Source organism: Diorhabda carinulata, chromosome 1 (assembly GCF_026250575.1).
Source record: "Diorhabda carinulata isolate Delta chromosome 1, icDioCari1.1, whole genome shotgun sequence".
In the NCBI taxonomy this organism is placed as follows: Eukaryota; Metazoa; Arthropoda; class Insecta; order Coleoptera; family Chrysomelidae; genus Diorhabda; species Diorhabda carinulata.
In genome coordinates, this window is record NC_079460.1 from 10143853 (window position 1) to 10165737 (window position 21885).

At 30.9% G+C, this 21885-nt stretch overlaps 1 protein-coding gene across 1 annotated transcript in view; it reads right to left on the bottom strand.

Annotated features, from left to right (window-relative positions):
* Positions 1 to 21581, bottom strand: part of LOC130892328 (fez family zinc finger protein 2-like) — a 39397-nt gene extending 17816 nt beyond the window's left edge. Inside the window, exon 1 of the mRNA XM_057797711.1 lies at positions 21248 to 21581. The gene's annotated coding sequence lies outside the window, so the exon portion shown is untranslated. The remainder of the gene's footprint in view (positions 1 to 21247) is intronic.
* Positions 21582 to 21885: the final 304 nt, after the last annotated feature.

The following is a 21885-nucleotide window of genomic DNA, read 5'->3' on the forward strand; positions in this document are numbered from 1 at the left end:
TTCTACTTCTTTAATCAAGAAATCATGTCAAATTTCATATTTGTGGTAAAAAACCCCTTTTGAAATGTATTCCATAATTTTTTTAATATTTAGCTTGCAAGTGGGGTAGCCGAATCTTGTATTCCTAGAAGGCTTCTAGTAAATACATCACTTGCTTAAATATGTTGAAATGAGAGCGGAGAGGAGGAGTGACGATAAAATTAGAAGCCAGGCATCTTCTAGTCACAAACCAAAAGAATGGTTGTTTTGCAATCACCGTAGTTTTTTTTTGACTATAGCTACAGAAGAAAATAATTATACTACAAAGTTACATTTAAACTTAAATTTCTGTAACCGTTGGTGACATCCATACTGAACACTATATTTACAGTCTCCCGTTTCAGTTTCTGAAGACGATAACTCGATTATCGAAACGCGCTTCAGACAATGTAATTGTGAATGTCGGTGTAGGAAGGAACTAGGAAGGTCTTAGTAATCTATAGTAGTGTTAGTTATGTAAAGAAAATTTAATTTTATCACAAATACACCATTTTAAATATCGCTGTTATGAATTGAGCAACAATAAAAATACACAATATCGAAGTATCCGTCGGAAAGGAAATGAGAAAAATGTTTAATATACCTCTTGAACATTACGAAGGTTTTTAGTTCGATTAGGGAGACGGGAAAAGATTAAAAATTGTGTGTTTAACAGAGGGTGAAAAGGGCGGCTATAAATCTACTACACCGCTGTAGCTATAGCTATAGCTATAGACGGCAATGGAAATACGCACATGATGGTCCGTTTAAAGCCGATCTAAATAGTTAAAAGGTAAATGCTGTGCAAATATTTGACAAAGATAATTACACCCGCGCCTGAGAGGCGTGCCATAACGCAGGGTCGAAATCTGTGCCCTGAAATTGCAGAGCTGGACCTACAAATATATATTTGTTCATATTATTCATAAGGAAACACGTGGTTTACTATTCATATTTCTAGCCAACTATCAAAAAACACTTATTAATGATCAAAATTAGTTTTATGCCTTTTTGTAATATTCTCCCACAAGGTTATCATACTTTTCTATGCATTTGAATTCTTTTTGAGTAATTTCCAGCTTTGATAGCTATAAAATTTGTGGTTTTAACACAAAAATGATTTCTTTTGTTATAGAAAATCATTGACCATATGCTCTTATATATGCGGGATGAAAACCATTGAGTGTCAAAATGGTGGATAGCCAATCGATTCGATCTTTTGGCTGGCTTTAATAATTTGTGCAGCGGTGCGAAGGTCACAATTCCATAATGAAGAAAGATTCTCCGACGTTTTCCGAAATCCTTCTAACACCTTTAGGAGTTAGTCATTTTACGCTGCTCTAATGCCGCTGTTGCCACATGATCGATAATGCTAATGGAGCAGGCAACCAATTGCTTCTTCCCCGGAAAAATGTGGTGGAATTTTGCTTCACTTACAAAACTCACTCAGTTTATTTCTGTTTTGTTTGATGTTCATGTATGATGTTATACACAACATTTGATGCATATTTAGCAAATTTTCTCAACTTTTCAATGCACTTGTCGAAGCCAACCTTGTTCTGAACATTGGTCAGATTATGCGGAAACAAAATTTTACGGTCAAATAATAATGAGGTATCTTGTTGACGTTAGTCATATTAATGACCAAAGTCTCCTCAATCTAACTATATGTCAGGGTTTTTTCGATCATTTCGACATATTTTGAACTGCCTCACTATTTAGTCCTGGAGAGATTATCGGCGATGTTTGATATTCAGTATACCAGTTTTTTACAGAGCATCATTGTTTCATAACGTATTAAACACATCAATGCCGTCTTGTTATGCATGATAATCCATTTCGAAATATATAAAATATGTAATGAATATTCTAGTCAAATTTACCCAATTCATTGAACATAAGTGACAATATTTTAGTTTCTGCCTCAGAATTTGACACAACACTGAATTGACCTAATCATAATATATTTTGGATAAAGTACCAGATCATTTCTATCGATCTATTTATTTTGATGCTGTGGTACACAGGTCACGTTTTGATGGAGACACAATAAACGCAGTATCTACTTCTTAGAAAGCATTAGTTTGAATTATTTATGGTCTTAAAGCATATATGTAAAATCCTCACATGTTTGTACGGTAAAAATTGTGTAGTCACGTTGATATTTTTAATAGAAAGCTAATAAAAAATCGATATTCTTATTCTAGAGGTTTGGTTAACTTGTAGGAAGATATCAATAGCTTTATGAAAATTGAGAAACACAACTAGAAATAATCAAAAGAAGATGTGTAATATTCCACCAATATCTTTATTTGTTATCTTGCTAGAGCGTTCAGAACTGAACGGAAATATTATATATCCATAATATTTCGCTGTTCTGGAACCTTTTTATTTATTGTTTGTATATATGCAGAAAATCGAAAATTTTTACGAATAATATAATAAAATATTTATTCTTCGTCAGAGAACCTCTCTTTTTTGATAAAAATTGAGTATTCAAAATAACTCAATAACAGATTAATATTTTCTAGTTTCAGTGTATTTAATTGTCCCTAATACGACACTGCAGATATTCGAATAGCTCATCGAGTCTGCCAACATTGTGCCACGGTAGGCGGTCCCTAGAGGTTAACTCGACTGCCGCCTCCAAGCTCTATCTGTTTACCGATCCTTGCATCCGTTTCTCTCTCTCTCTTTAACTCTGTTGAGTTCTTACTGGAACGTTCCAGCGAGGGGTATCTAATAATTTTTTAGCTCATGCCTCAAAGGGCAACACTCAATCTACAAATGACGATACAAATAATCCCCTATTGTTTAAACTGAGTTGATGATATGAGTTTAGACAGTTATATACTGGATGTGTCTTGATTCTATAGATACGTTTATAAAATCTTTAGTACAAGAATATGACCGACAATATATATATATATATATATATATATATATATATATATATATATATATATATATATATATATATATATATATGGTCATGATACCTGTTATCCCTATTCTGTTTCTACCAGATCTAATCGTTCAATCCATATCCTAATATAGAAGTTGGAAGTTGATTAGTACGAGTATTGTCTGAAAAGATTCCGATCTGATGAAGAAATAAGACATTCTTTTCCATAATCATTTTCATTTTTCAATACATTTAGTCCTGTGATACTATAACTTGTTAATCCTTCCAATTAATAGTTGCCGTCTTACTCCTCAAAATATGCGATCAAGTCCTCGTTCGATGACAACAAGATAGTTGATGAACATAATCCCAAGACAATCCCAACATCACTTCACCGGCTGAAGAAATATCGGAACAGGTTCGCCCTTTACAACCACTGTCTTGACTATTTTTTCGTTCCAGGAGTATAGTAGTGGATCCAGATTTCATCTAAAGTTATGAATCGACGTAAGAAATCCGACTCATTTTGCTTAAACCGCGTCAATATGGCCTGGGAAATGTTCCTTCGAATACGCTTTTGGTCTAAAGTGACCAACACATGGATAGCTTACGCACTTAATCTTTTATATTCACTAAGTTCCTTAAGAGTTATTTGGTCGTTGTGTGTGTCCTAAAAAACGACTATTATGATATAGTGGATGTTTCTTTTACTCTATAGTGAAGATGAAAAATTACCGTCAAAACATTACACCAATAATTACTAGTATGATTTTTACAACAATCGATGGCTTGATTACGAGATGGTTTATTATATTCAATGTAGGTACATATGTTCAGTTTCAAAAACACTGTAATGTTAAATAGAGATCCAAAATTTTTTAGCTTATATTTAATAAATTTAATACCGTTTTACTAACGAATGATTATATGTTCTGCAAAATGTATGTATTTCTCTTCATTTTTACGTTTTGCACTGCCACTCTTTTATTTACCTACTTTATTTTATTTATTAATACGTTAGCTTGTGTCAATACCTACTAACGTGTTTTCAGTAATTATCCGTTTAGTAAGATAGCGGTCTCCTCTTGTTTGCTTTATAAAATGAATGTATTTGTTCCAGTAGGCTGATTTGAACCATACCAATAATTGACAATTTATATTTCAGCATAAAATTCCAATTATATAAATGGTTCTCTATATCTATGAAAATATTGATTGTTTTGTATATATTGTTTTTTGTAAACTATATTTAACTTCGCTTTGTTTCATATTTCTTGTACATCGAACACGCGATGTTTTTTTCACAATAATATTAGTTTTTCATTCATTATTGTTTTAAGCTTTTTCAAAAATTATTTTTAACTTATTATTTCGATGTGCTTTATAAGTAGGTTTTTAGGTTTTTTAAACAATATTTATTATAATAAATGGTATGGAGTGCGATAAATATGAAATTCATGTATTGTTATGACATTATTGGAAACAAAAGTAGCCGTAGCAGCAAGGAAAATATGTGAAATTGAAAAATACACAGGTAACGAGGGAACGGCAGAGCGTTGGTTCAATCGTTTCAATAGTGGAGATTTCACCCTTGAAGATCGTTCAAGCTCGGGTCATCCTCCTGCTTGGGATATTGAGGTTTCAAGAGAAATAGTTAAACCATCGATTAGAGGTGTATAAACAAGTTCTTGCCCTGCCGAAAAAAGATTATTTTATGAGACTCATTATATGCAGCTTCAGTGTACTTCGAACTCATTCCAGACGGTCGAACTCGATACTATTGAGTTCTTGCCACTTCCAGGATTTAGTCTGGATCTTACGCCGTCAGATTACTACATATTCAGTCCAAAAAAGGGTTTTACAAAGGTCTCAAAGAGCTTGCCGAAGGTTGGGTTAAAACCACATAACACGATAGACTTTCTTTTTGTATGATTATTCAATGAAAAAGTGAACATTTGAAACCGACATTATTTATGAGTCATCCTCTATATAACAGAGGAAGAGGAAATAGTAGATAAGAATAAAATTTCAACCGCTTCAAAAATATATTTACTAATGAACACAAAGGAGTAATAACTAAAACAATGGACAATTTGCTATAAAATAGAATCAAAATGAGTAAATAATACATTATTTATTCATAAAAATATACAGAAATAATAAATAGTAGGTTTCCTGGTAATAAACACGTTTTATATGATCTTCAATGTGGATAAATAGAGTAGGTACTTGGCAGATTTAAATCTTACCGAATCTTGAATGCTTCTAGTGCAGTAACTAACATGTGCCTTATGTTTTTAGGTTTTGACTTTTATATATAAATCATGAAGCCTGTTTCTGATAACTCTAGCTGTTGATAGTTTGTTTAATAAATATTTCTCACTTGTGTTTACGCTTACTGAAATTTCAAGTTAAGTTAAATAATAATAGTAATACATCACATTTATTTTAAAAAATTATATCGATTCAGAATATTTATAAATAAAATAACTTTTCGTGTGAGAAATTAATGACCAATTTGAAAATATATGAGCAAAAGTTGCTTATAAGATATCAACTGAAGGATTGTCTAGGGTAGATAATAATTATCCAGCTCAATTGTTGGTCATGTGACGGTGATAAATTTACATGTTTATAGCGTGATTAAGGTTACGTCTAGCTTCAGTGGAGTTCAGGTGAACACCAGATTTTTATACTGATTTTACTGCCCACTATCCGCTCAAAAATAGTACAGTTACAAACTCACATTTTCAGGTATTTACTAATATAAATTCGTTCCGATCATTCACTTTTACATCTATAAAGTTCTATAAAGCCAATTGTATCTCCCATATTATTCGTTTTTACGAGGTATTTTTTAATAACATTATTTTGTTAAAGACTATTTATAAGAGTTAATACGACTGGTTAATATCTCATATTGTTATTAACATAGCATCTTTATTGATTTTTTTTTATGTTTATTAAAAAAAATTCATTCGTGTAAATCGTTGATAATAGATATTCTAATAACTTTCTTCTAATTTTAAGTTGATACATAATAATTTTTAGTCGGCGTATTAAATTTGAATTCTAATAATAATCAGATAGTTTAACCAAACACAAACCTACCAACAATATTATTAATAATAAAAAAAACTTCAATACTAGTTAGTTCTATGCTATAAATATAATTGATGTGTAAGGAATAAACAGGATCAGTGTCATTCACGTCCAAAATTTATAAATCCATTATTTCCTTAGACATACCCTAACATTTCTATTTCTTCGATTTATATTGTTTTTCAAATGAAAAGGCTTTCCAAGCAGTAAAACTTCGTCCATTTCAATTTCCGATAGACTAATTTTGGTGGTTATTCGTCTGTAGTTAAAATGAACTGTTCTATAAAATCGAATAATTTACATCAAGAAGATAAATGTCCAACCGGAGGTAGATGATGGTTTGGCTGCCGCCCCACTTGAACGATGCATATTTTAAGCGAAACTTGCCGTTACTTTTGCGTGCCTTGCTTGAAAATAGAAGTTAACTATCTCTGAGGGTTGATTAATTTATTCACGCTTTTGTGGTCATCGGTGAACTCTTAGCCTTAAAAGGCTGTTCACTATTCCACCTTTTAAAGACTGTTTACAATGTTTCAAAATAATTGAAAAATTGACTGTTTTTTCTTCTTATTAATATTGAAAATATTGTTTGAAATGACGAAAAAAAAATCCTGAAAAATTTAGAGCTCTTAATATTAACATTAAGAAGTGCCGCGTCGAAAATTTGAATTTCCCATTTGATTAACGTGGGAATTTTTTTTTCTAACTTTGGAATTTATTAACTCTTCCACAAGTCATCGGACTAATTGAGTCAGAACATATTTTTATCGAGAAATTTCTACATTTTTCTAATTTTCCGACGCAACCATCAAATTTATGAGAAAATTTAATAGGACTTTTTGTAGAACATTTAATTTCCTATAACTTATCTCTTAAATTTTTTTTAATGTTATTGTTATTTTGTTTTGTTATTTGCGAAAAAAATTTTTTAAAAAATTGTCATTTTAATGCTTAAAATTAGTTATGATATCAAATAAATTAAGTTTCAACCTAAAAATTTGATGTTTATTATAATTATACACTAAAAAATTTCTATTAGAATTGGAAATTTTTTTTCTGTATTCACTTATAACTAACTATAAGTATTGTAATTGCTCTTCATTTTTAGTGAAACACTTTTGTATTGTTCAATTAATGCTACGCCACGCTCCGCCACATCATTTACGACTGTTAATTCTGTAAAAAATCGCACACACTCTTTAAAACTTCCATTACTAGTCCAAGAATTTAAATCTTTCTCAATGAAGTCATAAGGTAAATCAAAATCTTTGAAAATAGATAGAGAATCTATCGACACAAAGTCACTCATATATTTGTAAAATATTGCATTTAAATTGTATTTTTCACTTCACATTTCCTTGCTTTAGCTTTCTTTCCTTTCCGACAGTTAATATTTACAATAATTTTGTTTCACTTTAACTTCTACTTTATCATAAAACAAGGAAATTATTGCGTTTCAGTTAAATACCACAGATGATTAATCATTTTTTCAGTAGCAGCTTTTGATAATTTAGCATTAACGGCTTCGTATCGAATTAATTTTTGCAAAAAAGTGAAAACATGATTTAGACTATTTTTTTCAAGAGCACTGGGTTTCAACTCTCTAAAAATAAATATTATCGGACAATAAATTGCCTTCGTCATCCAACCAGCGTGACTCATAGCTCCTGCGCGCTCCTAAATTGATCAGACAGGAAATTCCCGCGTAATTCGAAAAATTCACTTTTTTTTAAAATTTTTTTCATCGAAGATAACTCACGAACGAATTAACCTACTTTGACCGGCTTGGTGACGATCGACGTGGTTTTTTGATGTTAAGAGCTGATTAGTTTTTGGAATCGATCGGTAAAGCCGTTCAAACGTTATTCCAAAAAAAAAAACTCCTTTCGAATGGCGCTAACCGCGATCAAATCGGTCAAGCCGTTCATAAGTTATGGGAGGCTTTTAGGAGATAAGCTACAGGAAATTAAATGTTCTACAAAAAGTCCTAAAAATTTTGAATCAATCCATCTTTATCGTTAAATAACTTTTGAAAAAGTAAATATATCAAAAAATTATATATATATATATATATATATATATATATATATTTTTGTAGAGCGTTCAATTCTCGATAAAAATAAGTTAATTAAATTAAATAAATTCCAACATTAGAAAAAAAAAATTCCCAGGTTAATCAAATGGGAAATTGAAATTTTCAACGCAGCACCTCTTAATATTGATATTAAGAACTCAAAATTTTTGAGGATTTTTTTTCGACATTTCAAACAATATTAATATTATTAATTATTAATATTAATAAGAAAAAGAAATAGTCGATTTTTTCGGAACAATCTATATCTATATTTATAACCACAGATCTATATCTACAGATAACAGATTTTAATAGTACCTTATTTAATCTCAGCTCATGTCATTTGATTCACATACAGTGACATGGAATGAATTCATTATTTCGGTTTCTGTACATGTTTATGAAAAATCCCAAGACACGTCAAATTTAAATTACAGATTGACATTCTTCAACATGAAAATACGATCTCCTTCAAATGACAGGTACAACCCTAATATTTTCAATGGACATCTAGGCTTTGTGATAATTTTGAAATTATAAAACTCTATGAAAATTGAAAAAAAAATCAGTTCATTCGAAATTTTATTTATATAAGATCAGAACAAAAGTTAAAAATTAATTCAAAAATCAGCAAAGAAAGAAATATTCTTAAAAAGGCCTAAAAATAAAATTTTCCTGTCTTATGAAATAATAAACGAAACTTAACGATAATGGAAATCTTCAGCTAAAATGAACAAAACTGATTTTTGTAAATAATCTTAAGAGACAATACCTACAACAGGCCTGTTTAACCCCATGGGTTAATTAAGCCACTTGTTAAGTTATCACAACATTTCTTAAATATTAAGGATCAAATAAATAACATACTTAAAATTAGACTTTCAACTAGGAACTTTTGGAATTAGATTCGTTTACAAATTATTGTACTTAAACGACTAAGAACTTACAATTAGACTAGACACAAAAAATAGCCTTCTAAAAAAATAGGTACTAATCTAATTAATGATAACGATTACTCATTCATCACAGTTTTGACAATTACAAACATCCTTATCATTGTTGATCAACCCTAAGCATTATTCGTGGTACCATATTTTGCATAAAACCAAATTTTTTTAAAGGTCTCTGCATTCTTTATTCAGTCTAAGACTTTCCGTGGCAATGTTCTTTATTCTGTTTAAAAGGCTTCAGCGTAGTTATTATTATAGTTTGAAATTCATTAACTTCGTGACTAATTCTAAAAAATGGTTAGATTATTGGATTGCATGACATACTGGATATCCAATTAGAAGACATTAAATGTTTTCTAAAATACACTATTTCATATACAGTCATCCTAAGCGGCTAAACTATTGCTACGTTTCTATGTAAAATCGTCACTGGATGAGAGAAAAATACACACAATACCTTCAAATAGTTGATGTTTGATCCTTTTTTCACCGAGGCTAATGTGAACCACCATCATTACTTAGAACTATTTTCAAATGACGCCATTCTCGCATTGGCAAAGTTTTACCGTCAAGCTCGAGGTTTCAACAAGATGGAGCACCACCACATTACCAACGCGATTTCCCAATCGGTGAAATGGGAGGAGAGGATCGATAGGATCACCTAATCTTATATTTTCAGATTTATTTCTTAAAGGAAAGGGCATTTTGTATGAAACTTAACCGTTTAATTTAAATGACTTAAAAAACGGATAACGCTTGCGATAAAGCAGATTACGCCTCATATGTTAAATAATTGGATTGTAGCAATTGATCGCTGCAATGAATTTGAAAATAATAACATTTTTGAATTGAGAGTAAAGTGACATTTCAAACGATATATCACAAGCCTATACATACCATTTCAAAAATTGTAGGTTGAACGTCACTCGAAGGGGATTTAAAATAGGGATGACGTTGAAGAAAGTCAATTTATAATGAATTTATTCCCACTGGCATTTACATACTGTATATTTCTAAATAAAAAATACTACGCATTGACTCAAATCGATATATTTATTTTTTTTTGTTAACTCACTTGTGCTTGAATAATTGTTTATGATCTTGGTTCTTATCAATGTCCTATATATCGTTGAAGAGTAGAAGAAAATATATTCCAACTATATTACTCCTATTTATAAAAGATAAATAGGTACATAGCATATTTTTTATCCAAGGTATATTCAAATATAAATTTGTCTTATTCTTCTTCAAATGACCACCTTTCAGGTTAACACGGAATCCTTCCTCGTGCCTTCGATTAATCTTAAATATTCTAGAAATTTCTAGTGGGCGAAATTTTCTGCAATACGTCTTCTAAAACCTGCCCTTAACGTATCCATAAATAAGATTTTTTATCATCAGCTTTTCAATACTTAGCTGAAATATCACACCTTGGTGTATTTTTGGCGCTAATAATGTTCCAAAACTGAAGCTAATCTCGTCTCAAAATTTTTATTTTAAAATGTATTTAAGCAAACAAACATGTTCTAAAAGCGAATTAACGGTACATTCAAAATAAAAATATTATTGTGATAGCAATTTAACACTCTATTCTATGCGTTTGAATCTACCAATCAAATAGGTACGGCAAACACGTAACGCTACAGATAATATAGAAAAGTCAGAAAGTGGGGATCCAGTAGAACAGTTCAGTTCACGTACCGTAATGATAAGTGTTACATATTCATGTTTAGGTTATTGAGAATCTGTTCAGTCTGCTGAATGATAAAATTTTATAATTGCGGATCAGATACTGGAAAGCTCGATCGTTTTCTTTTTTGGTATTAGAAAAACAATTGTACATTATTTATTCTGAATAATCGGAGCATTCAATTACGCTTTATTATTATTATGTAGTATATCTAAACGGATACAGATAACAAATTTATTTTTCGAAGTCAAATTCCGAATTTCGAATTGGTAGTACGATGGATGGACAAAGGTACCTACGAGAAAATTTCTGGGAGAGAATGATAAGCAAAGAAATCCTAATTTTTTGCAGGTGGTGTGGAGTTTGAAATTGTGAAAAAGGATGATCCAATACTATTGGATAGTTTAAGATAATCGCTTCGAATTCGGATACGGTATCCTCCTTCCATCGCCTACCAGAGGCAACAACTAAAAACTAAATTCAAATAAATTACTTTGTTGTGATATTAATATTTGTACTCGTTGCTCTGCACCATCCTAGACCATACTTGAAAGCTGCAATCTACCCGTCTCTCAATAGATAGTTTCCTGTCAAATTTCTAACGAAGAATTTAGAGTTATTTTTATAAACTATAAACTACTTTCTAGTGCTTTCTTGATTACACAGATAATGCGATTGTTACTTTAAAAAAAAAGATATTGCTGAAACTTTTTATTGGTTCCAATAATTTCTGCTAATTCAGAGAATTATGTTCTGATAGTTTCATATTCTTGAGGCCACGTTAATTTTTTAGAGGTGTTTGCAGCTTTTCCACTTTCCTCTTCATTAGTAAATTTGGTTTCGTTGAAAGAATCTCCTCTTAAAGGTTAGAGTATGAAATAAGGCCTATGTATTTGATATATTTGTATACAAGGATGGTCCCAGAAGTACCTGCCCTGAAGTTGCTTAAGAAATACCACTGTATTAGGAAGTATACAATCTCAATAGCATCTGTTTCGACGCCATGTCGTTTACTATTTCTTTGGCAGCCATCAATAGTGAACGTTTTCAGTGAATTTGTGAACATGGAAAAAATTGGTCATCGTTATGTGATACAATACTTTAATTTAGAAGGTATTAGCGCAACCAATATGAAAAGTTTTACTAGATTCTACTCTGGGTGACACTGATCCTTGTCAACAATTCAATATTGAGTAGCAGAGTTTAAACGAGTCCATACCACCTGCGAAAACCAGCATCGCAGTGGTGGACCATATGAAGGAAATGTTATAGAAAATCCACAAAGCAGTACTGGATGATCGTCGCCTGAAAGTGCACGAGCTAGCAGACATAGTAAGTATTTAGGTAGACATAGGTAGGAAAATTTGGATATGAGAAAGGTGTGCGCAAGATAAGTGCCGCATTTGCTCACAATGGAACGAAAATAGAGTCATGAAAATGTTTCTATCGAGTGTTTGGGAATGTTTCACAATAATAAAGCAGAATTTTTGCACCGTTTATAACTATGAATGAAACGTGGGTCCATAATTTCACACCCGAAACAAAATTACAATCAAAACAATTGGGATAATTTTCACTGACTATCTTGAAAAAGGAAAAATTAACAACGGAGAGTATTGTGGGAACCTATCGCAATGTTTGAGCAAAGAAATCAAAAACGGCAAAAACGGCCGCATTTGACTAAGAAGAAAGTAATGTTCTATCGAGACGATGTACTAGTTCACAAATCTGTTATTCCAATGGCTTAAATTAATGAATTGAAGTTTGAATTGCTATCTCATGCACCCTTTTCGCCAGATTTAATCCCCTCGGATCATTTCGTATTCCCAGACTTGAGAAAATGGCTCATTAGTCAAGATTTTCCAACAATGGAGAGGTGATGTCGGCAGTTGATGGCTAATTTGAGGAGCTTGACAAATCATATTATAAAAGGAGTATCGAACGTTTTGAACATCGCTGGGAAAAGTGTATGGAGGTAAAAGGAGATTACGTTGAAAAATAAATATATTTTTTTCCAAAATTTTTCTGCTTTCTCTGTTGGGCCAGGTACTTCTGGGACCATTCTCGTATGTGTGCCTTGCGTGTTCGATTATTCAGGATAAAATATTTTGAAATAGAATGGACTGTCATTGATGCAGTTTCTTGAGTGAAAGTTGAACATTTACATTCGAACTTTTTGTGTAATGGATGTCTCTAAAAAATGAAAGCAATCCAGACACCGAGCCGGTTGATATATTTAGAAAAATTAGTTCAAGAATCAAACAAAAGAAAAACGATTCCGGTTAATTAAGAAGATATTAATTTATTATATTTGTTGCTTTTATCCAAAGGTATGGAGCTGAATACGAACCTTAACACTCGACACTATCCGCAACAAACTAGATGTCTATCGCCCGTAGTTATCTCTCAAAAATAACCTCCCTTTGACATAGAATTTGTTTTTTTGCTCCAATCAGATTTAATAAATAATGATAAAGCTTCGATTGAAATCGTTAATAAATTTCTAATACAAAAATACAAAACAAAGATAGTAAAAAATTGATGATGGAATTTTAATAAAATATAGTTACAATATATTTCTTTTATTTTTGTTTTGCATATATTAATATTAATTTAGTCCTAAAAGAATAGACAAGTAATGTATTTTCACAATATGAGTCGTAACACTACAGTATTCTACATACTTAAAAACGACCCTCTGAAAACAGCTGAAGAAAGTTAGAGTGCACTCGATATCAAAAACAAAAGCAAATCGGGGCTGCTGGAAGCTTTTACAATCATTTCCAGACCTTTATTTTTCAAGCACTAGCATTTTCTAACCAATCAATATTTACATTTCAAATAATACACCAACTATATTACTTTTTAAGAGGCCTATTGTTTTAAAAGTATTGTTTTAGTTATCATCAATTGAGAAGGATTTTGAACACGAATTGCAACAACAAAAAACAGTTGTCGCAAAATAAATTCTTAAAAATAAATAATATCACCAGAATAAAAGAATAATTTTTTATTCGATTTGGAAATGAAATTTCATTGATTTGGTAATTTATAAAATATCAAATAATAATTTGCACAACGCCTTTGAATTTGCATGAGGTTTGAAACTGTAGGTGTGTTAAATATACAAAAAAAATGTATTTGTTAAAATAGACAAAATATGCTAATTATTTCAAACAAAATATTTTAATTACTAAATTTGCTAGTTTGAAGTCTGGGACGTAGAATTTTATTCTTCTTTGAAACACTAAATTAAATTGATATATAACTCTAACTTAAACAGAAATATAATAACTTACAAGAGTCCGGGAATTAAAAAGTTATAGTTTCCTGTTTTGTCGCAAAACTTCACGAGTAAGTGTAAGTGTAAAGTAAACCCATTCGTGGTAATAATTCTAACTGATAATATATAGGCTTTCAAAACTCATCCACTTTATTTCCCTGTTTTAAATTACTACCGCCCACAACTTAATTTTATTGCCATCATGTTAAGGGCGCACATAGTTAACTGCTATCATTTTGCAGCGTTTCACCCTGCCGTATAATACTGTTGCATGATTTCGATGTTGTAATCAAATGTAGGTATACTCACGATTACTAATTATGGGAATATTTTTGCAGAAGGTGTAACTTTTGTCCACAGGCTATCGTTTTTCATTATTTTTCTATATTTAAGATTAGAATATACTCAAATAAACGACTAGAAATTAAAACAACTACTAAATGGTGTGAAGAACCCATTAAAATGACTCCACTTCAAAATTACTTTTTTTTTTCGTCTCTCCTCCCGATTTTCTGAAAACAACTAAAGTTTACTCAATCCATATACGATTAGATCCAAGACTCGGTTTTCGTTAAAACTTTTTTCTTAGTATAATAACAAATTATAAAATTGTTTAACGCTAGCATAAATATTTGTTCCTCCATTTTTAACTAAATATATTCGATATCTTTGACATTTCGCAATATTTTCATAACAAGAAGAATAGAGGAAGCAATGAATGATAATCAGAACCCCATTGAATCCCTTTCTGCGCATTTTTATAAATAGAAAATACATTAAAAATTTTCCGGAAAACCATGGCTAATGCAACTTAATTTTACTGCAATTTATTTATTTCTGAAATGAATTTTATTGATTCCCCATGTATATAAATGATAACAGACACAATAATAATTTTTTGAGTCAAGAAAGTTCACACTAGATAATGTGAAGCTCAGAAAATAATTATATACGCTAGTATGATCAGCATCAGAATATTATGTTCATACTTTTTAAAGAAAACCTTATAACTTTTTAATCAAGTATACATTTGCAAAGAATTGAAATATACAAGCATAACCAAAAAAAGAACAAAAAGAACATGAATCGCGAAAGCCACGTACATAAACTACCAGAATCACTGTTCAGCTTAAGTTGAAACATCAAGCACAAGAAATTTACAATTACTAAATTATTCCATAATGATTTTGGTTAATATTTTTTAGTGAAATATTTTAATTTCAATTCAATGTCTGTTCCGTTGTACGTCAGTTCAAGATTTAACTCGTAGATTATGGAAAACCAAATTTCAAAACCGAACATTAGATTTTGATGTATAGGGGAATGGTCAGTGGAGGAATGATTGAATCAATTGAATTTTATTATAAGCTTTGATATCAAGATCGATGTTACATTGTGTAGGTATTGATACTGATTTTTATATTGAACATTTTGAAATAGAGTTTCGTTTCGTTTGGTACATTATAGTACTGTTCGATAAAAAGTACCTATATTAGATATGTATATTATTTCTTGTGAAAAATTAATAGGAAGTTCGATAAAAACGCAAAACTTAACAGTCTTGCACATACTATTTGGCAAGAGAATATTAACTCATAGTTATTTGTTCAAAAGAAGCCTGGATCCAAAATATAGACATTTAACTCTTCGATAAATATTTCGTACGTTAGACTAAGTCTTGTGTTTTTTCAAGGGCTTTCTAGGAAGAGTTGGGATAATGGAGACCATCTTTAATACCGTCTTAAAGGTGATCGTCCATGCAATCAAGGTCATTTTTTTATCCGGTCTTTTCACTCTCTTCTTCTGTTTGCTCATCTCACTACGTCTTCTTTTCCACATCGGATAAGGTATAATTCGAATTTTTTTGTTCTGAGGAGTTATTTTCTTATGGTGTTATCCGCTCTATGATGTATATTATTAAACATATGTTTACTCAATTCTCAACTGACAAATACGAATAACGCATTCATATTCTAAAATTGAAGTGTTTAATTCCATGTTAAGAATTTGAAAACGTTTTTCATATCTTTGAGCTTACCATGCACAGATTTCTGTTTCTCTATAAAATTTTTCAAAATGAAGTAGGCTTTTATTGTCTACAAAACAATTTTGTCAACTTCTTCGTTTAACGCTATGATGGCACGGAACTTTTTTTATATAAGAAATTTGTGAAATTACTCTTTACAATTTAAAAGTAGCTAATTAGTTGGTAACAATCGTTTAATTACTACTATGAGACGCGGCATTATATTTCATTTATAAGTTTTTGAGTTTTCCAGTTTGTTACAATAAAACCTCAGAATTAGAGACGTGTAATTCCAACAACTAGAAATTAATACTTCAAATAATGATTATCATTTTTCACAGCCCCTTGAATTTAGAATTATTAGTTCGTTGACAATGGTAATCATGATATGACATGTGTGAGGACTAAAAACTAAGTATATCACGCGATATCAAAAAGGGCACACAGGAAAATGCATAAGTATCACAAATTTCGTACATTTATAAATTTCACGCTTGAAGTTTATTGTATTTACTTAGATTATAGATATCATATTACATTAAATTTATTATTGAAGTTATTAGGTTAATAGAGAAGTTGTTATTATGAGGAATAAAGTTGATTTCATTTTCCAATCTGGTGAACATTACCATAAAACCACGCTCGAGAAAAATTGTTAAATACTGACAACAAATTAATCAACTTATTGACTAGGTGTTAGATATGAAGAATATGGTAATAGTGGTAGAATACCCAATTTAAGCTGTAAATTCAATAGCTAATCATTATAAGTACTTTCATGAGGTTTTATATTTCATATATTGATCAATTTTGACCTTTTCTGTGTTAGAAAAGCATTTAATTTGTTTAACTAATTGAGTATATTTCAGTATTCATTGACTGAACCAGAAATAAATTGAGACGTTTTCTTCATTTTGGTTCATCTTACACCATTATAAGTATCCGAGGTCTGGTTATTAAATAAAGCGACTGCGCGCCTAGAGGGCGCACTACTCGGGTGGGATAAAAAACGAGTAGAGCGTTGGGTATCTAGATAACTTGTCGATGCACGTCCCAAAATACGTTTCCGTCACTATTATAGTATTAGTGCAGTAGAGGTTTGAAACGAACGTGTTTTTTTCTCAACATGTGTGACTAAAAACATGAGTAACGTATCAATCTCAAATTTCTCATTAAATTGAAAAAAACTCCGACTGAGTGTGTGAGTGTAAGCGTTTTAGTGAAGACCGAGAGAAAACTGAAGATAACCAGCGCCCAGGTTGCCCTGTGATTGTTTCAATTCCGGAAACAGTGACCAAAATCAACCAAATTTGTGTGTGCAGATAGTCGAATGAGCATCGGATGATTGCCGAGGCTGTAAGCGCCGATAAAGAAACGGTTAGAAAATTTTTACACGAGGAATTACACAATTGGTGCCAAAAAATCCGACTCCTGACCAGAAGCTCTTGCTTCAACGGGTCTGCTCAGATTTACTTGAAAGGTTAGAAAACGGTCTGCTTTGAAAAGGGACCCGATTTGAGTCGATGGAAGCGATAAAGCAAAAAACGGTAGAGCTCCTAAAGGCACCTACCAAAGAAGACTTCCAGCACTGATTCGATCAATGGAAAAAACGTATGGAAAGGTGTGTGGTGAGGGCAGAGCAATATATTGAAGGGGAGCATTCGAATGTAGAATAATCTTTATAATAAAACCCTTTTTCGTAACCAGTCTAGTTATTTAATAGCCAGAACTAGTATTGTGCTGAACATTGTTATAGATAGCCATTCCACGTTTCAGTATAAAATTAGTTTTATAATGCAATCTCGTAGCTATTTTTCTGGGTTGTAATTAGGAGTATAAATCCTTTTATTGTGTCGCTATCAGGTCCAACTGGTCTTTTAGAATTTGGTGCATCTTCAACATCAACAATGTCTGATTGCAATTATGCAAACCTAATAAATCTATTTCATCGAAATAGATGTGCCAAAAAATAATCTTAAAACCTTAAAGCAAGTTTCTAATTAACAATTACAAGTAATTCTTTGTCGTACATCATTATATATTACACACAGAACTGCTCCTGTAAAATAATATTTTAAAAAATTGTACAAACACTTTGATAATTTGCAAAAATATGAATCTACAAAGAATTATAGGCGGTAGACTTTGTCAAAAAAGGAATAGATGTATTGAGCAAAACAGTAACACCAATTATTCGATAAAATGACGTTAACAGAACGAGAACGGAACCAGCCACCGTTATGCACAGGTCTGTACCAGAAAGTATTCGAAAAAAAAAATGAAACACAAACTGTGTGTGACTAGGGCGTTGATGGATTAATTTTGTAAAAAAGTTAGAAACTGGTTAGAAAATAATAGATATAAATTATGATATTTGGCAGTTAATTTCCATATTTGGTTATGTACGTATTTTTTACAATCATCTTGAAAGAAAATGACAAAAGTAGCCTATGAAATGTCAATATCCCTGCTACTTGGAAACTGTCGCTCACATTCGTAAAAAAAGTCCATTGCGTCCATAAAAGATCCTTTCTATGTTATAGCCTGATCACGTTTTTGAAATCATCAAAAAAATGATCATATAGCTGTCGAACGTATCTAATATCAAGAGATCATATTATACCAGTGATGCCTAAAATAGCTCAATCGGATTAAAGTCCGAGTGGTAAAGAGGCAGTCGCAACACATTGTGTTGAAACTTCATCTTTCTCCAATTATAAGATTACCAGCATTCTATAAATCTGGTTTTAGTGTGTTGATTTAGAGTGAATATGTAATTTCCACATTTTTTTTCATTACGGTAATCTTCCGTAGTGTAATTAAAAAAATAGAGAAAGATAATGCTGATCTCACCGCCAGCATAAACAATAAGTTATTCTTTGGCTTTCCGGTTTTGTTTATGATGAACCATTGGCCATTAACCAGTCAATGTTCGGAAAGTTCATTTTACAAATATCATTATCTTGTGAAATATTATGAAATATTTAATGTAGGTGTTTATTAGAAATATATAAAATGGGCTTGAACGTCTAAGTAGGATTCAAAGATTCATAAAACTATGTATTAATTTTGATAGATACAAGAAAATAAAAGCTTTATTTTATCTACAAGCTGATTCTACATTAATTAGTTCACTTGTTGGCAACTATTTAAAATAGTTGAAAAATTAATCTTGTTTTAATTTTGTTTTGTTTTTGTTACTACTACGTATGTATTAAATATTTGTTACGATTATTGTATCAGGCAAATTTTCATTTCTCCATCCCAATCTAACCTTCTGTATTATGTGTCTTCACAAAATTAAAGGGGGGGCGAACAATTTCTATCTAACATTGTATTTAAGGGGGCATTTCCCACAAATTCCCTCGCCCACCAAAAATGCAGCCAAATTAATCAAAAATGTTTTCATATTCTACATTATTATCAACATCTCATAATATTTGGAACTATTTTTTTTATTTTTATGATGGATTTCATGGCCGTGTTATGTAAATCTTTAAAATAAAATACATAAATATAAACACCATATAAAAATGAATATTTTAAACATTCTCTTCTATTAATAAGTCAGTATAATGAATTTAATTTACCTTCTACATTGTTAGAAAATGTTTCGATGATTCTGTTAAAATTGCGTAAATGTACTAATATATACTGATATTCACCTCGACCTGTTGATGAAAATATAAATGTTTCACTTCAAATTTCTGGAATGTTTTGATTGTTGTTCACTAGAAACTCTGTAAATTGAAATTTAATAATAACTGCATAAATGTTTCAATTTACAGCAAAAAAAACGACAGCATTTTTGCAGTGGTTTTCATTGGACACTATTATTGATTTTTTTGTTATTATTAATGAAAATGAATGGGAAAAAGGCAACCAAGTAAAAATAAAAATAATCCTAGGTATATATATATATATATATATATATATATATATATATATATATTTCTTTAATTTCTTAGACCTTTTGATATATTAAAGCATCTAAATGTTCTTGATTTTGGGTCTCTTCTGTTTTAAAATTAGTTTTTTTTTGATAATTTTTAAAAGACTACTAAAAGTTAATTTCGACTTACTTCAGCTAAAACAAAAGAGACCTAAAATCAAGAACTTTTAGAAACATTAATATATCAAACGTTTAAAAAAGAAGAAATGAAAGAAATTTATATATATATATATATATATATATATATATATATAAAAGCGGTTTTTTATTGGGAACGTGGCAATGAAACACCAAAGTGAACTAACTTCAATGTATTTTCCGAGCTTTCGAATACTTTATGTATTCATCTGTTAAGATTTGCGGAGGCTTTAAGTTCTATAAATTCTTGTAAAAACTTGAAATTCATGAAATTCAATATTGGAAATGACATGTGATAGAAATATTGATTAAATTCCAATTTCCAAGTGATTTGTGGTTTTAAAGTACCTTAAAATTGTGTATCGATATTCCAAATTCACTCACAAACAAACAAACAAACAACGAAGAAAAGTGAAGAAACGAGGCTGTTATTATATGCGACAATAATGATCGCCATTTTATGAATAAGATATTTACGTTTTTGGAAAATCTTCATTTATCTAAAAATACACACATAACTTGCGAATGTGGGGTGAATGTTTTTGGGCGGTTTATAATTCATATTCCTAAATCTTTTTCGAAATGCTTGAATAATTTATCACATACAAAAAACTATATGATGAAAAATAACGAATACAACCTATCAAAATCAAATCATAGATAGTTAATATTTAATTTCGTATTTTTGTTTTCGAAATAATAATTCAGATATATTTCACTATACTTTATAGAAAATTCATAAAATATGAATAGAAATTCCAAATTGCATAATTTTAAAGAAGGCATATTGGACTTTGTGAAATGTTTTAACTAATAACTATGTTGAAAAAAGTGTTAATTTGGAAATTATTTTTTGAGCGCTCCTTGTAGATAGTTTTGTTCCAGAAATTGACTAAATAGTTTAATATAAATTATATTTCAAATAAAATACATGAAATGGTATTTTATTGAAATATTCATGTTTACGAATGATAATGATAAAAGTGCTTCAAAAACAATACAGGATGAATATCCTATAATACACTAATTAACCGTTTAAATAGGTTGTCACCCAGGAAAGTAAAGACAACCTAAAATAATGAAACTAAGTATATTATTGACCTACCTACCTAACGAATAAAGTCGTATAATTCCTATTTGAATAAATTCAATTTTCCGGTATACAGCAAACAAACATAATTGTTTTAATGATTCACTAAATGCCACAGTCACAATACTTTTTTATTCACATTTTCATATTATCTTCCACACTTTTAGAACATTTTTTTTATAAACGAATCAAATCCAATGAGGTTATCCGTCGGTTGACTTCAAAGGGCTAACTGTTAGCTGGCTGTTTGGCAGCCGATGGTAACGTGAACTTTGCCCCTTCTAAATTTGGAAAAAGCGCAAACAAGACAGTGCCTGATGGTGGCAGCAGAAGGTAAGCAGATAGAAGAAGTCGATTTGCATAATTTGTGGACCAAGAATGAGGACTATGAGAAGAGGCAGTATAAGGACACATCCTCCACCAATAACGTGAATCGCTTACGGCGCCGGCCAATAAGAGTGGGAGAGAGGCCGGGTTAGGGGAGGGGCCAGCTCTGTTGTTCCCGATTCCTTTGCTCCATTCTCGGTTCCCAAGGGATCGGCAGCTGTTCTCTTGTTTATCGTGGTGCAGAATTCAGCCGGGCTGCGCTTGCTCTGTTGTCGGCGGGATACCACTTCAACCACTTCTTCACCTGTCGACCATGGGCGGCCATACAGC